Below are 16952 nucleotides of genomic sequence, written 5' to 3'. Positions count from 1 at the left end.
TTCTGTGAGTTCGAGGCCAGCCTGGTCTAGAAAGCCAGTCCAGGACAGCCAGGGCTGCATAGAGAAACCCTGTCTCAAAACAGCAACAACACCTACAATAACCAACAAAACAAAACAAAAGAAACAAAAGACAAAGGGAGTCCAGGACAGTCAAAGCTACACAGAGAAACCCTGTCTCAAAAAAGGAAAGAAAGAAAAAAAAGAAAGAAAAAAGAAAAACAAAAGAAACAAAAGAAACAACAAAATGAATGATGAGGTAGTTCAACTGTTAAGAGCCAGGCTCACAAACAAAACATGGAAAACGACGCCTGGTGCCTGGTGCTGAGAATTCCTCCCTCACTTGTTCTCTAGCAGTGCGTTTAATTATTTAGTTATATTTAGTTTTGCTATTGGAGATGAATTTAATAAAAGCCTCTGTGCCAATATGCTATGAGCACCAGACCTGTCTGGAGAATTTCCTCGTTATTATGGCATGTGTAACTGTCACAGCAAAATACTGCAATAGAAGGTGCTTCTCAGGATGAAAGTCTCCACGTTGATGCACACATTTGTAGGCTCCTTTTCCTTTAGTTTTCCTGATTACAGCTTAGATGTAGATTTGTGGCAGTGTTTGGGGAATTGTGGAAAATGGGGAATATGAAAAAGGCATTAATGCTACTAAGCTTTTACTTGTTAGCTCTAGGTTTGGAATAACACTTAATCCCCATAATGATACTGGCTGTCCTACGCAATTCCCAAATCAGGAGATTGAAAATATTGCCTTGGCTCTATCTCGGCCTTCTGGAGGGCTCGGTGGTGTTACTGGTACTTGTATTTTCTGAGTTAAAAAGTAGAAAATGTGGCCTGACAAGTTTATTCAGGTGCTCTTTGTGTGTGTGTGTGTGTGTGTGTGTGTGTGTGTGTGTGTGTGTGTGTGTGTGTGTGTGTGCGCGCGCGCGCGCATGCGCGCGCAATGAACAGAAGGTTTTGCATCCCTTGGTTAAAGCCACAGGCAGTGTGAGTCGCCTTACTGGAACCACACTCTGGTCTTATGGAAAAGCAACAGGGGCTCGTAAACACGAAGCTGATCTCCGTATCTTCACTTGCATTTTTCATCTTCTTATGAGACGGCCGAGATAGAAAATTTGAAAATGAAGCAGTCCTAAAAGCATTCCCTGCACACAGCTGTCAGACAGACACCGTCGCTGAATGACGGACGATGTGGGGCGCAGGAAGCGAGGTGACTTTCCACCTAGGGAAGTTAGCTTTTCAGAGAAGGGACTATTGAAACCGCAAACGAAAGAGTTTTCTAAGCAGAGTGTATTGGGTTTTCAGGCAGAGGAAGTAACATGTGCAACATGTATGTGTTTGTAAAAGTACATGGCATTTCTAGGTAATGACAGTGGTTTGCTTTGCTGCAGAAGCGTTGGGACAGCGACAGGAGGTGCAGCTAAAACACATTAGGGTAGATTATGTTTTAGAGCCTTATACATGACCTTAAAGAGCTTGGGTTTTAAAATGAGGTTATTAGTGACCCATCTAGGGCTTTTATAGAGATATATGAGCTTTGATCCATAGTTTAACCAAGATAAACCTGACAAAAGATAAATTAGAGTGGTGAGCGACTAGACAGTGAAATCAATTTTTATGATACTGCTGTAGAGAAGGAGATGAGTGATTGCCTGTTCAGATAGCAATGACTGAGATAAGGAACCCAATTGAGTTACTTAGGACATATAAATAATCAGAATAAATCTATATCAAAGGGTAGGAGAGGCAGGAAGGACAGGTAGGGATTGAGAAGCCGCCTGTGTTTGGATAACAGGGTTAAGATTTAGAGTTGAAGAGTGCAGTGGAACACAACAAGAGGAAAATAAGAAATTAGTTTTGGACAGGCTGTGGTACCTTTCTGGGTTGAGATGCATGACAGCGGTTGAAATTTTAAATATGGGCTCACAGAGATAGGCCAGGGCAGAAATAATTTTAGATCCATCTATTATCTAGGTGTCACTAGGACTCCTGGGAGTAGCTGGGAGTAGCTGAGAGTAGCTGGGAGTAGCTGAGATCACTAGAGTAGGAGAGTGAATAAGGAGAGGGGAGAGCCAAGTGAGGACTCCTAAGTAACAGTAATATCCGGGGTGTGGAACATTGAGGTTTCCTGGGAGCATGGAGGTCCTTGTACCCACAGGTCTCCAGGGAAACCAGGGATGTTGAACATCCAGGATTGTGCTTTCAAAGGGAAGGGCATACATAGAGCCTGTTTTTCCAGAAGGCTGGGAATTGGAGGTGATTAAGAGCTTCATGGTCAGTGACATCTGTTGGGCCAGGCCATATCAAGCTCCTCCTACAGGGACTGGAGATACCTAATTAAAATTCCTCTACACCTAATAGTCTAAATGACTCTTACATATGTGTATAACCAGGGGGCTCCCCGAAGCTCCCCCAACCAGGAAGTAGCTGATAGCCCAAGTAATCTAAATGCTATCTGTATGACCAAAACCAGGCTGGATCCTTCCTTAGGCCCTAAAGTTAGTGAGGTAGCCTCTCTCTAGAGCCCATCTCCTGGGAAGAAAGGACATGTACTCTGAGTTTTAATGCACTTATTGCCTCTTTGTACACTGGGAATTGTGTTACACCAGGAAATGTTTTTTTCCCCCAAATTATATTGTGTTTAAATATGTTAGCAATAAACCGCCTGGCACCAGACTCTCTAGACCAGTGGTTCTCAACCTTCTAATGCTGCCTGCCACCCGTTTATACAGCTCGTCATGTTGTGGTGACCCCAACCATAAAATGGTTGGGGTGCTACTTCGTAGCTGTAATCTTGCTATTGTTGTAAATTGCAGTGCAAATATTTGATATGCAGGACAGCTGATATGTGACCCCCAAAGGGTCAGGTTGAAAACTGCTGCTCTAGAAGTTTGGCCCAGCCTGGGAGACTAAGTCAGGCTTAACCGGATTTTCTTTCTTACCTCTTCGCCTCTTCGAGGATCATTTCCAGCTTGCTGTGACACCTCAGAAGGATGTGTTAGCATAAAACATGCTCATATGGCTACTGATGCCTACACGGTGGAAAGCTGAACTCTCTTGCTATTAAGCACTGACCTAGGTTTGTTGGTTTACATCCAAATAAATGGACGTAAAACAGACTGACAGAAACAGAACCAACCACAAACTATTAGAGCCTAGGACAAATGATACTTCTTTTTCTCTCCTTATTTCTCAACCTCAGCTCTCCCTCATCTCCATTTATGTCTTTTTCTTTCCTATTTGATCATAAGAAGCAGAGTGGCGAGGCAGACAGCTTACCAACTCACTTCCCACTCAGCCTTTCTTTCCTTGATTTGTCTTCATACTATCTATCTTTTGTGCCCTGTTAAACTATTTTCTAGTATTGCTAAAAAAAAAAAAAAAAAAAAAAAACCAAAAACAAAACAAAGGTGGGGGAAAGGGTCCCCTTTTGTCAGAGGTCTAGGGGAGGGGAATATGGCAAAGAGGGAGGAAGGCTGGGAACAGGAAGATACAAGTGAAGGGATAACAACCGGGATGTAATATGAATAAATTATAATAAAAAAGGGAAAAAATCATTTCAGTTAGGATGGTGATATGGCTTGTTGGGTGAAGGGGCTTCTGAGGCGTCATGGAGTCTGGTGGGCTAAGTTCAAGTGTGGGACCCCAAATGCTTGAAAGGAGAGAAGTGATGCTCACACATATACTAAATAAATACAAGAAAAAATTCAAAATATAAATTTATTATATAATTTATTTATATATTTATTTGTAATTATAAATTTATTATAAATTTTATTATATAAATTCTTAAGCATCTCTGAGTAAAGGACTTTTTCTTTTGTGAGGGGATATGTTACCTAGCTTTTACTCAAGGAAGACAATTTCCGTTGCTTCACTGAGGCCTACAGAAAGGTGAAGAAAGAAACAGGCTGGTTCTTTGTGGGGGCCACGTGGATGCCAGAGTCTAACTATGTGGAGCTTTTTGACTTCTATTTATTACTGAAACTTGATGGCCTATTAAACCAGTTTATTACTGGACTTACCTACAGGTTGTTTCATAATGATAATAAATGTACAAGTGAATTGGAAGAACAGTTGGTGCATATTTAATTCAGATGTCAAATATGAGACTCAAAAGAGTATACAGCAAATGCTATTCTTCAGTATATGTTTATCTTCTCACAGTCTGAGGCAAAGGTAGCACATACAGAGCTGAAAAGCCTGGAAGAACATGATGTCAAGGAAGATAAATGCAAAATGCATTTTATAGCATCAATCAAGTTATTTCCTACAGAAATGAAACAGAGCCTTCAAACACAGTAAAACCAGGAAAGTTTTCTTAACATTTGTGTGTGAATATAATGTGTAATTCACATATCAACGTCATGTGTCAAGACTGAAAACCAGCACACATTTTTTTGACAGTTAAATAGAAAAAAGAGATTGAATTGCTGTAATCTAAAAAGCGGTTTTAGAAAGCATGGTTGCGATGGCCTTTCTTGAATTGTTCCAACAACACTGTAGTTGCTTGAATGTTTCTCTTAATGTGAGCTTACAAATACTTGGATTTGAAGATACTGTTATGAAGGTCTTTATTGTTCATGAAGAAAACTGCAATTTACATTCATTGTGCAGAGTCATTTGTTAGACGGAAGAGGCAAGACCCACTTCTTGCTTCAAAGACAAGGTGTCAATAAGTCATCCAGTGGCACAGATCTCACTGGTGGTTGGGTTCTGTGATCAGTTGGTCTGTTTTTGCCAGGGATGAGAGTTAGAATACACCAACTCCTGTGTCTCAGCTTCCACATGCTATATCAGCGGTTCTCAAAAAGAGAGATAGAGACATTGGGAGATCCTCTGGAACTTTCCAAGGTGTTGAGAAGAAAATAATATTCATAATAATTACAACATTATTTGCTTTTTCTGTGTGTTAACGTTTGCACTGACAGTGGAAGCAGTGGGAGTGTCACTGCAGGTACCTCAACACAAGCTGGAGCACACTGACGTCCAGTGGTACTAGTGATGGTCTGATTATCTGTGCTGCCTCAAAATGCGTTAGGAATAGCAATGCTGGCCCTTACCAAGTACCACCTCTGCGCCCTCCTTGATTGTGCATCTCCCATCCTCTGGCACAGTTAGAAATAAATTTCTGTTACTTACAAGCTACCTAGTTAACGGTATTTGTTATAGACCTTCAAATGGATTAGGTACCACTGTCAAGCGCTGATAGAAAGAAATGTTTTCCTTTAGAGAACAGTAGATATTGATAGAACAGTAGACACTACCAGTTCTTATTTTATATTAATTACATAACAATGGGTTTCTTAATAATTATATTTTATTATAAACTCACTAACAGAGCGTACCCCACTTACAACCCAACTAACCCAAACAAAAGGAAAATGAGATTAAAGAACACAATAACGAAACCTTAAGGATACTAGTTCCAAGGAACAATTCTCCTGGCGTAGTCAGCAGGACCTCAGCAAACCTGCAGTTAACCAAGGTTGCTGCTGGAACCTGGAACAGCAGCCGAGGCCCAGAGCCCAAAGCCTTGAAGCCTTCCCTGGAGCAGTTCTCTCTAGGAGCGTCTCTCAAAGTGCAGGGATGAACAGCCAAAACAATCCCAAGTCCTCTCTCTCCAGCCTCATGTTTTGGTCTCAGATATACATCTCCTCTCGGAGTTTCTACTGGGATGTTTTCAGCTGGCAACATCCAAGCTCCCCCACGGAGTGGTTCGACTTCTAAGGGGATAAACATTCTGCTCTCTCACAAGTCTGTTCCCAATCCCACACATGTTTAACTCTCCTACACTTTCATGTCTATTTTTTTTAATGATCTAATGAGTTTCACCAGGACTGCTTGCAGGACTACAAGTGAGGGGTAATTCACCAGAACAGGAGCAACTTACCAGGTGCTGTACCATTGAAGAAAGCCATGCTCCAGTGGCTGGCCCTGTGCCCACTAAATACACAAACACACAGGAAGCGCTGCATGGACTTAGTGTGCTTTTAAAAAAAAGGGCATGGAATGGGGAGAGAAGACTTTTGGGGGTTAGGGAATGAGTTGGAGGCAAAACAAGTGGAGGTTGAGTTAATGTAGTGATGCACCCCTTTAATTCCAGGTCTCGGGAGGTAGAGGCAGGCAGATCTTTGTGAGTTCAAGTCCTGCCTGTTCTACAGAGCTAGTTTCAGGACAGTCAGGGCTACACAGAAAAACCCTTTGTCAAAAGACCAAAAACCAAAAACTAAAAATAAAAATAAAAAGAACGGGGAGGTTGGATTTAATTTAAAAAAAACATTCTATGCATATATGAAAATGTAAAACAAAAATATGAAAAATTAAGCCCCCATTCCCCCCAAAAAAACCCAAGTCAAATACTAATAATATAGTTTTGTTTTTGTTGTTTTTTTGGTTTTTTTCGAGACAAGGTTTCTCTGTGTAGCCTTGGCTGTCCTGGACTCACTTTGTAGACCAGTCTGGCCTTGAACTCACAGCGATCCACCTGCCTCTGTCTCCCGAGTGCTGGGATTAATGGTGTGCGCCACCACTGCCTGGCATTAATAATACAGTTTTGAGGCAGAATTCTTCCTGTAAAAACAGCTGGTGGTTTTTTTTTGTTGTTGTTGTTTGTTCTTTTTTCTTTCTAAAATTACCTGTCTGCTTTGCTGTTGTAGAAAAATATAGAGGCTAACAAAATTCTACAAGAAAACAATAAGATGTTTCTAGTAATTTTTGTAAATTAACATTAATTATAGACAGATTAATTTCTATAGGTAATTCTTCCTATATTTTAATTCTTCCTATATTTTAATTCTCAGATTTTATAGAAAGTTGTGGTTACTTTTTATGCACAATGTATCTTATTTACTCCCATTTCTTTTTTTAAAATGGTACATTGAAACCAAAATTTTTAACATTTAACTATAAATATATATATATATATGTACACACTGTCCTAGACTCATGCAGACCAGGCTGGCCTTGAATTCACAGAGACCAGCCTGCCTCTGCCTCCCTAGTGCTGGGATTACAGGTATGTGGCACCATGCCCAGCTAGCAAACTAATTCTTACCTAAAAGCAGTCATGCTATACTTTTGAATGAAATTGGAAATAGAAGCCATGTGAATTAATTGGCGTTACAAAGGGGCATATATAGGGTATCCATGATCCTTTTCTTTTATGGCACCCCCAAGGTTCTTTTGTTCTTCATAAAAAGGCAAAACACAAGTTTAATCAATAGGAAGAAACTTGCCTCCATGAGTTAACCAGGCCTGGATGATTCTATTGATTTGGCTTTACGAATCTGAGAGAGGACTGCATCTAAGAGCTGGGATGCACCTTTGTTTAAAATGAATGCTTCTCAAGTGGCTGGCAAGTAAGCTGGAATTGCCAATAAACTCGGATGAGACAGACTCAGACAGTAGCTCAGCTCATACGGAGATAAAAACTCAGATAAACACAGGAGTCGCAAGAGGTTCACTGGAAGCATAACCTTTCTACATGATAATTATCAAAATAAATATTGACAGCAATAAGACGTGAAACACCAGCCAAAACACCCCAAGGGCGCTCATGACCTTCAGTGTTAAAAACAACAGTGCTTTACATTTTTCTTTCTTCAGACCTATATCTTTCTTTCACTTCATCTCTCTTTTTCTTGTTCCTTTGTCTACAACAGAGTAACGGTTTTAGCAACTTGCTAAGTAGCTAAAACTTCCCTCCCCTCCACTTTCCCACCCAGCACTTGAAGACAATGTAGCCACAGGTCAGCTCTCCAGCTCTTAACTCCTCCTTAAAGAGTGGGTGTTGATGGTTGGTTAGAGCATGCTGTGATTGAACAGGGTGAAGTTTTAAGTAAACAGAGCTAGTGTGTGCTGCGTCATTTCATCTTATTTTTATTTTTATTTTTTAGAGATGGAGGCTATGGAACCCAGGCCTGAAGCAGTTCGTACCCAGGACTGTGAATTCTCCAGCAGAAGCTTTCAGTGACAGAGCGGAAAAACAACCAGCAGGACGGTCAGCTGACTGGAAATGCAACAGACCGTAAAAGCAGGACTTGCAGTAAGTAGTTTTTAAAAATGTGCTGATTTAATAAAAAGTAATTTAAGAAAAAAGCTCTTTGAGGAACCAATCAAGGACAGGAAAGAAAGAATATCCACTAGCTTAACAACCATGTACTCCAGAGACGTTACCAGAAGGGGCTGGCTTAGAGGCTAGAGTGAGATAGCTCAGGGGTTAAGGGCACTTTCTGCTCTTCCACAGGATTGGGGTTTGGTTTCCAACACCCACATTCCCACTTATTTCAATCTGTTACACTAGTTCCAGAGGCTCGGATGCTGGTCTGGCTTCAGTGAGCTCCAGGCTGTGCTCATACAATATACATACTAAATACACATTCATACGTGCAGGCAAAGCACCGTACACGGTCATAGCTACTTTTCTGTTGCTGTAATAAAGCATCATGGCCAATGTGACTTATTGAAAAACAGGTTTGTTTGGGCTTACGGTCACAGAGGGTTAAGTGCCGATTCGAATGAGAAGGCGTGGCAGCAGGTGGCAGGCATGGTGGCAGGAACAGGGGGCTGAGAGCTCAGATCTGCAACTGCAAGCGTGAAACACAGTGCTCACTCTTAAGGCTTCACCTGCATCACTTCTTTCTCAGCAGGAAAAGAACTAAACTTTAACCAGTACTACCAGCAGAGGGACCAAGTATTCGCGTTCAAACCACACACATGAAATAAAAACGAGCCAGGTAACTGTCTTAGTTTGGGTTACAGTTGCTGTGATGAAACATTACGATCATTGAAACCTCAGGAGGAAAGTTATTGGACTTACACTTCCAGAGCGCTGTCCATCACAGAATGAAGTCCGGGTAGAAACTAGAACCAGGGCAGGAATTTTGAGGCAGGAGCTGATGGAGGTGGAGAGGTGCTGCTCACTGGCTTGCTCCCCATGGCTTGCCCAACCTGCTTTTTCACAGAACCCAGGACCACCAGCCCCAGGATGGCACCACTCACAGTGTGCTCCCCCCTCCCCCCACCCCGTCAATCACTAATTAAGAAAATGCCTTACATCCGGATCTAACGAAGGCACTTTCTCAATTGAGAGTCCTTTCTTTCAGGTAACTCTAGTTTGTGCGTCAACTTCGTAAGACTAGCCAGCACAGTAACTACCTGTATTACAACTACACTTGGCTGTAAGTAAATTAGAGAAATTTGGAGTAACTCAAATCCAACTCCAGGGACGTAATCAATCGAAAAAACAAAGGGAAGGAAAGGTTTTTTATTTTGTTTTCTTCGTCTGCTTACGTACATCCAATCCAGTGCACACACAGGCTTTTTGAGCAGACAAACTTACAGCTTTTCTCACTGGATGGTGAAATTAGTGGAGGTAATTCACAGAGCCGCCCCGCTTTCCGTACTCTGGTGACTGCCACTGTTTACCTCCTGGCTGAGCGATAGTGAACATACTTAAGGCTGCAGGGTCTTTGAGTTCAGCCCTAATCTCCCGTCCGACTCATTCAGTTTTGTTTTGACATTTAGGGTGAACAGACTTTAAGTCTGTTGAGACTTTCAGGACTTTAGTCAGGCTGAAGAAGAAGCTGCATCATAGCTTTACATTTTAAAGAGCTACGCTTGGGTTATTATAATTACAGCTCTGTTGAGAGGTTTGTATTTAGCTTTCCATAATTGCTTCGTGCTTATTTGCTTCCATTGTGTCTGCTAGAAAAAGGTACATGCTATAATAAGGTGACAGGAAACTATTACTCTCAAAATGTTTTTTTTTATTTAAATTTTATTTTTTTAATTTAAAAATATTTTATTTAAGTTTTAATTTATGTGCATTGGTGTGAGGGTGTCAAATCTTAGAGTTACAGACAGTTGTGAGCTGCCATGTGGGTGCTGGGAATTGGACCGGGGTCCTTTTGAAGAGCAGGCAGTGCTCTTAAACACTGAGCCATCTCTCCAGCCCTGTTTTTTTTTTTTTAATTGTGGATTTTTACTTCTTAGGATGAATATGTCTCGAAAGAACAAAGAAAATCAAATTCCAGTGAATGTTAGTAATATTCTCAAACAAAAAGTAAAGTAAAAAATCAAAAACAAAAACCACCAACTGAAAGACATAGTATATTATGTTTCTACTCTGTAACAAATTATTCAAATAAACATTACAGGTTGAGAGAACACAAGTTGCTCAGTGTGTGTGTGTGTGTGTGTGTGTGTGTGTGTGTGTGTGTGTGTCAGCATCCAGCCACAGCTCAGAGGGGGGTCTTGCTCAGCTCTTAGGGCAAAGAAGCCATTGTGCTGAGAGCTCCTCGGAAGGCCAACTCTCTTGTCAAGCTCACCATTCTGTTTTGCTTTTGTTTTTGTTTTTGGCAGGATTTGGTTTCTTAGAGTTGAAAGACCGAGGCGCTCAGAACATTGGGAGTGTCTGCCACTCTTTGTCCAGTGCTGCTGGGGGTTGGCCTGGTGCAACCTATTTTAGTGCTAATTATTGGCCCCCAAGATCTGGTTGCTGCCCAGAGGAGCACATTCTCAGGTACGTTTGTCTTTGATGTGTAAGCTTTGCTCTACCTAGTTCAAAGTTAATTGGTTAATAAAATTGCTGAAACCTGTGACTGGACATAAGAGAGAAGTAGGCGGAGCTTAGGTTCCCAGGTCAGAGAGGGACCAAGAGGCCAGGAGGGCAGGAGAAAGGACGCCTGAGAGAAGGACGGAGGGAAGTCTCTGTGGGGAAGAGTGGGCCGTGTGGGCAGGAAGTCTCCGTGGGGAAGAATGGGCCGTGTGGGCGGGAAGTCTCCGTGGGGAAGAAGACCGTGTGGGCGGGAAGTCTCCGTGGGGAAGAAGACCGTGTGGGCGGGAAGTCTCCGTGGGGAAGAATGGGCCGTGTGGGCGGGAAGTCTCTGTGGGGAAGAAGACAGCGTGGGCTAGCTTAATAGAACAGCAGCAGCCCAAACAGGGACGGTGAAAGCAATTACATGGTGTGTGTTGCTGGGAAATACAAAATAGGTAAGAGGCTTGATAAACCTGCCCAGTTACTGTGCTGGGGGCTTTTATACATCCAAGAGGTCTCTGTCTCAGTTATTTGGGAACTAGCTCAGAACTAGAGAAGCCCTTAAGAGTCTAATATCTAATGTCATAACACGTTTTCTTTACAGCATCGTAGATAGCCTCCTTAGGCCCGTAGAAGAGCCCATCTGTTGTTACTTTGAGTATCTTTTAAAGCTTCTTTGGTGGAGTCTGGCTCCATCCGGCGTAGTCTTTCTGTTAATGAACTCAAGTCAATTTATTAGAGACCTTAATTGAATCTGCCAAATCCCTTCAATCTCGCCATATAATATAACCTAAGTGAAATAAATATTTACTCACAGGTCCTCGGAATACATAGGGAAGTCATAAAAGTCAGTGGTTTCCTTAGAGTCATCTGAACATTCTGGGGCCAGAAAAATGGCTCAGGGGGAAAAGCACTCACTATAGTCCTAATGACTCGTGTTCAGTCTCTGGAACCCACATGTTGAGAGAAGAGAACTGACTACTGAAAGTTGTCCCCTGACCTCTACACATGCCCCCCCAAATATAGAAATAGAATGTTTTTAAAAATCTGTTCACCCTATATTTATTAAACTATACATGTTTTTCTACATTCAGAAATGAGCTGAAGTGTTTGATATTTGCGATATTTGAGCCTTAGATGCTATCACATCATCCTACCACAGAAACGCAACGCAAGTTACCACATTGGAAAATAATATAGAAACAGGATTAGTTTATCTTAACAGTTATATCTTCAACAACACCCTTGCAACGCACCGTCGATAAGGAGCATGCACAGTAAGGTATTTATTATGCGTTTGCGTGCTAGTAGTTTGAACAGCATACCTCCGTTTAGGCTGGAGGGTGTCACCATGCAGCACCCGGCTGTCATTTGCCTGCTCAACCATATCCACCAGGTGTCATGATGAGGTCATTTAGGGCGTTAAGCCAGCCGCACCAACACATTTCTTCTTTTTTGGGGACAAGAACTGCGATTCTCTTTCTATTCATTTCCCCCCCCTTTTTCTTTCTTTTTAAATTTTCTGTGCATTTGCAATACTAATTTTTTTCTTACATAATTAAGAAGTCAAACAAAACCGGCCACAGTGGCTCTTGCCTGTAATCTCAGCAGTTAGGGAGGCAGAGGCAGGTGGATCTTTGTGAGTTCAAGGCCAACCTGGTCTATAAAGCGAGCCAGGATAGCCAGCCAGGGAAACCCTGTCTTGAGAAAAACAAACCAAACCAACCAAACAAACACAAAATAAAACAAAAAAAGAAGTCAAGCAATACGGCTTTTCCTGCTGCAGGAAGTGCATACTCAGATGTACATATTCCCCTAAAGTCAAGCAATATGACATTTCCTACTGCAGGAAGTGCATACTCTGATGTGCACATACCACTATTCGGTTTTATGTTCTCTACGGTTCACTTTAGATGCCCTGCCTGCTGAGAGAGCAGATAATTCCTGCTCACGCGCATCCTCAGTACTGAGAAACACAATTACAATTATTTTAAAGTTGGATCATTTCAAATACCCAGAGAATTCCACAACCCCAGAAGCAATTAAGTGGTGTTTCTGTTACTTTCTCAAATGATTTAATACAACACATTAAAAACAGAAATAGGAAGTTCTTCAAAGTGACAAAATTTTCTCTCTTTAAGTGTCTAATTGCCTGTAGAGGTTTGAACAGGTGTGACACAGTGCCTCCCAGTGGTGAGACTGTGGCACTTGCTCTTAGCCACACCTAGCACTGCTTTGAGAAACAGAATTAAGAATTTTCATTTAGGTGTTTGCCGGGTGTTAGAGGATTCTTTTCTAAATAATAGAGGAACTGATTTTGTTTTAATACTTTGTAGATTTTTTTTGCCTCTTCTTTACACATCTTCTAGTAAAATTATATGTGTATGTATATATGTTCTCTCTCTCTCTCTCTCTCTCTCTCTCTCTCTCTCTCTCTCTCTCTCTCACACACACACACACACACACACACACATATATGAACAGAGAAGAGAGACTTAAGTTTTCTCAAGTATTTTCATTCATTTCTAAACATTAGGAGATATATGTAGGTAAAAAGGATCAATCAGAATAGAAATGTGGCCAGGCGTCGTGGCACACGCCTTTAATCCCAGAATACTGGAGGCAGAGGCAGGCAGATCGATGGGAGTTCAAGGCCAGCCTGGTCTACAAAGTGAGTCCAGGACAGCCAAGGCTACACAGAGAAACCCTGTCTCAAAAAAAAAAAAAAAAAAAAAAAAAAAAAGAAATGTGTTTCTGTCACTAACCTCGTAACATGAGTACAGTTTAGTTTTGTTCTAATAACTAAGTTCTTTGACAAATTATTTTTAAAATAAAATTTATTTTTTGTGTGTGTCTGTTTTCAAGGGTCAGAAGAAAGTGTCGGGTAGACTTTCAGGTGGCTGTGAACCCCCTAACTCTAATGTGGTGCTGAGAACTGCACGTAGGTCTCCTGGGAGGGGGAGACATGCTGAGCCGTGTCCCCGTCTGTCCTGTTGGTTTTAACTTGGTGATGTCTGTAGGGTGAACATGAACCTACTTTAGTGAGGAACCATAATTCCTTCTCAAGCCAGTGTCAGAATGGCTGTGTCCACCTCGGACTTCCAGCTTCTCTGAGGCAGAAGGACAGGAAGCAGGAAGTGGAAGCAGGAAGTGGGAGCAGGAAGTGGAGGCACAAACGGTTTAATTTTACAATTAGGGTAACACACACAAGCTGTTTTTGGCTTTCAGTTTCCAGAATTCTTTTTTTCTCAACATATCTAAGAGAATACAAGTATGTATCAATGTTTTATTAAACAAATTTCTAGCAAAGTAACTACATGGCAGCGATACATTTTTTTTTGTTTTCAACTGTTTACAACTTTTATTTTGTAGAGAAATTTTAGCCATAAACAGTAGTCTGATTTTTTTTTTTTGTTTTTTGTTTTTCCTTTTTGAGAGGAATATGCTAAGACAGTCCAAGAGATGGCAGTAAACACCTTTTGTAGAATAAATGCTCGGTTGGCAGTTTATCATGACAGTTCTCCAAAGGTGGCTTTCTTATTTTAATAACAGTATTGAAGAATTCATTGAGAGAAAAAAAAACTGGTAAAATTCTAAATGTGGATATGTTGGTATAAGTTTGCTGCAGAGACTGTGCAGTCTTTTACAAGGTGCTGGGTAGATTGCTTTCCTCTTTTGTTTTACTGATCTCCAGACTATTAGCTTAGAACTGAGTATTAAACAGTATGACTAAAGAATAAATTGCGAGATTAATTAATATTGCAGCAGTAAAAACTGAGACATCTAAGATACTAATAAGACTATTAGAAAGAATGCCAAAAGTGACAGCTGAGATTTTTCTGAATACCATTTTTCTTTTTGCCTGTTACTCACAATTTAAATTAAGCTATAGAGAGATTCTTTATAATGCAAGAATGGCAAATTTTGTCAAAACTTTATTTCTACATTTGTTTTAAGGGTATCTTTAATTAATTAATTAATTACTTTTTTACTATACTCATTTGTATGATGTTAAACCACCTTTCTATGGGCTACTGTGGGGCGAGGGAAGTCATTAAGCAAAGCTGCTCTGCCTTGTTTTAAAGCGTTGTTATCAGGGCTTGGTTATGTGTTGCAAGCTTGGTCCTCAGCGTGTGACACTACTGGACAATGGTGAAACCCTTATGGGGTGATAGCTAATGAAACTAAACTGGTTTGTTGGAGCTGTGCCCTGAAGAAGAGGATACAGTGTGACCCAGCCCTGCCCCCTCTCTCCTTCAGTGTCCTAGCAACCCAGTAGGTCAGCAGTATCCTGGCAACCCAGTAGGTCAGCATCTTTCCTCTCTCTTTGCCCCTCCAGGCACAAAAGTGATGGGGACAAGTGACCATGAGCAGAAAGCTCTGAAAGAGTGAATAAAATAAGCCTGCCCACAGCCAAGTCGTTTATCTCAGGTGTTAGTTTTGTTTGTTTGGTGTGTGTGTGTGTGTGTGTGTGTGTGTGTGTGTGTGTGTGTTTGGTCACAGCCATAGAAATCTGTCACAAGGAGTCGATGTGATATATTGTAGCACACGATCCAGGAAGCTAGGCTTCCTTTAATAACCAAAATCCAAACACAAAAGCCATTCAGTCTGTGTCTTAGCCCCGCAATGGTGTGGAACAACTACAGCAAACACAGCCTCTGGAATCACAGGCCGTGACTCAACAGCCCCCCCAAGGCTGAAATCCAGGCCTCAGTTCCAACATGTCTCCCCTGAAGTTCTGGTGGTTGTGGAATGATTAAGTTCTTCATGATGCCAGACTGAGGTCCCCATCTCCTTCCCGACAGTCACCTGGGGACTAGGAAGTAGCCTGTGAAGCCACATGGCTCCTTCTATGCTAACCGTCGCCCAGGGAGATCCCTTACCATTATTTGAATTTATTTTTTGCCAGAAAGAGTGCAGTTCCTTTAAAGGGCTTACTGGCTAGGACAGACTGGCTATGGGTGCCCTGAGGACGCGCTATTTTAAGGGCAACTGTTCTGCAGCATTAATTATGTCTGCACAAAGCTTTCACATTAGCACCCAGGTTAGTGCTTGCCAGAATGACTCTGTGAAAGCGCCCAGACAAGCAGGGACTGGAACTTGTGAAATCCTCCTTATCACACTTGACCCTATTTATTGTGTGTAAACAACACATTACTGAGAAAAACGCAGGGGCTTTTTTTTTTGGTTGTTGTTGTTGTTAAACAGGAGTGTTCAATTTTCAACTAGAGAAGGGTTTTTTTTTTCCCTTAAGGAGCTAATGCCTTTCTTATTGCTTAAGCAAATTTATTCTTACATATAATTTACTGAAGAAAGAAGCTGCTCACAAAGTTCTCTGGAACTTACAGAAATAATGTAAATGAGAGGACTGAAGCTTTGAGAACTTAAAGTTACAGATAAGAAAGTTTTAATAGCTTTTTTTTTTTTTGCATTTCTTCTGATTTGGGAATTTACATTAAAAAAACAAAACGCCCAAAACCGAGGAAAAATTTCCCTAGTACCTTTTATTTTGTTTTACTTTATTTATTTTGATAAGATTTTATTGTGTCATCCACGCTAGCCTTGGACACATGCTCTTTCTGCCCTCCCCCCAACCCTGGATTGCTGTGACCAGATAGTGAGACCCCTGGCCCCCCACTGCTGCAAAAGACCACCAGGACGATGCAATACACATGAGGACCTTTATTTTTTTTTTTTTACTCGAGCCGAGTTCTGACCGTCACCAACACTGAGATGAGAGTAAATTTATAGGTTCCTATTCCTCCCAGCACCCCAAAGCAGGGGGTCCTAGCCTGGCCAGCGCCTATTGGTTGAATAACATAAAGAACATAAAGAAGCCTAGTGTCTAAAAGAGACAGGCTATGGAAAAAGGCGCCAAGGCCGCCCATGACTTAGCTTTCTTCCTTCTCTTTGTTCACTACCTTGTCCGGGGAAGTGTCTGGTTTCTTATTAACCCTATCTCCAGTGGGCGAGAAGGAGTGTGGGAAGGAGGGAAGCTGGGTCTCTTAGCAACTCTATCTCTGGTGGGTGGAAAGGCTGGTTCCTCCCTGCATCTGGCCAGATTATCTCCTGTTAGGCCTATTTCTTAACCTTTGCCCCGGGTGACCCTGAAAGCTAATTTTATTTATTCTGGAATCCCAGGGTGACAGGTGTGATGCCCTCATATTTAAACCTCAGTACTTTTATTCTTTAGCAAGATTTGGGGGTGTGTGTGGGGGACTTGTTCCAGAGAAATAACTTGCTTAGGGCCTCAGTTTCTTAGTTACCTGGGGCCGCAGCGCAGAACTTTTCTCTAGCGGTTCATGTCTAATGCCCTTCACACTGTATTTCTGTCTGATCTCCTGCTGTGGGATAAAACGAAGATAAAGGCAAATCAAGTCACTCCAGAGGCTGCTGTAAGGCC

General features: G+C 41.6%; 1 long non-coding RNA gene across 1 annotated transcript in view; it reads left to right on the top strand.

The window, feature by feature from the left end:
• LOC311607393 overlaps window positions 1–16952 on the top strand; it is a 46548-nt gene that overhangs the window by 10250 nt on the left and 19346 nt on the right. The window contains exons 2-4 of the long non-coding RNA XR_014782579.1: window positions 7908–8056; window positions 8658–8747; window positions 10375–10534. This is a non-coding gene — a long non-coding RNA (uncharacterized lncRNA). The remainder of the gene's footprint in view (window positions 1–7907; window positions 8057–8657; window positions 8748–10374; window positions 10535–16952) is intronic.

This window comes from Acomys minous (assembly GCF_964271855.1).
Source record: "Acomys minous genome assembly, chromosome: 10".
Lineage (NCBI taxonomy): Eukaryota > Metazoa > Chordata > Mammalia > Rodentia > Muridae > Acomys > Acomys minous.
This window is presented reverse-complemented; position numbering and strand designations above follow the sequence as displayed.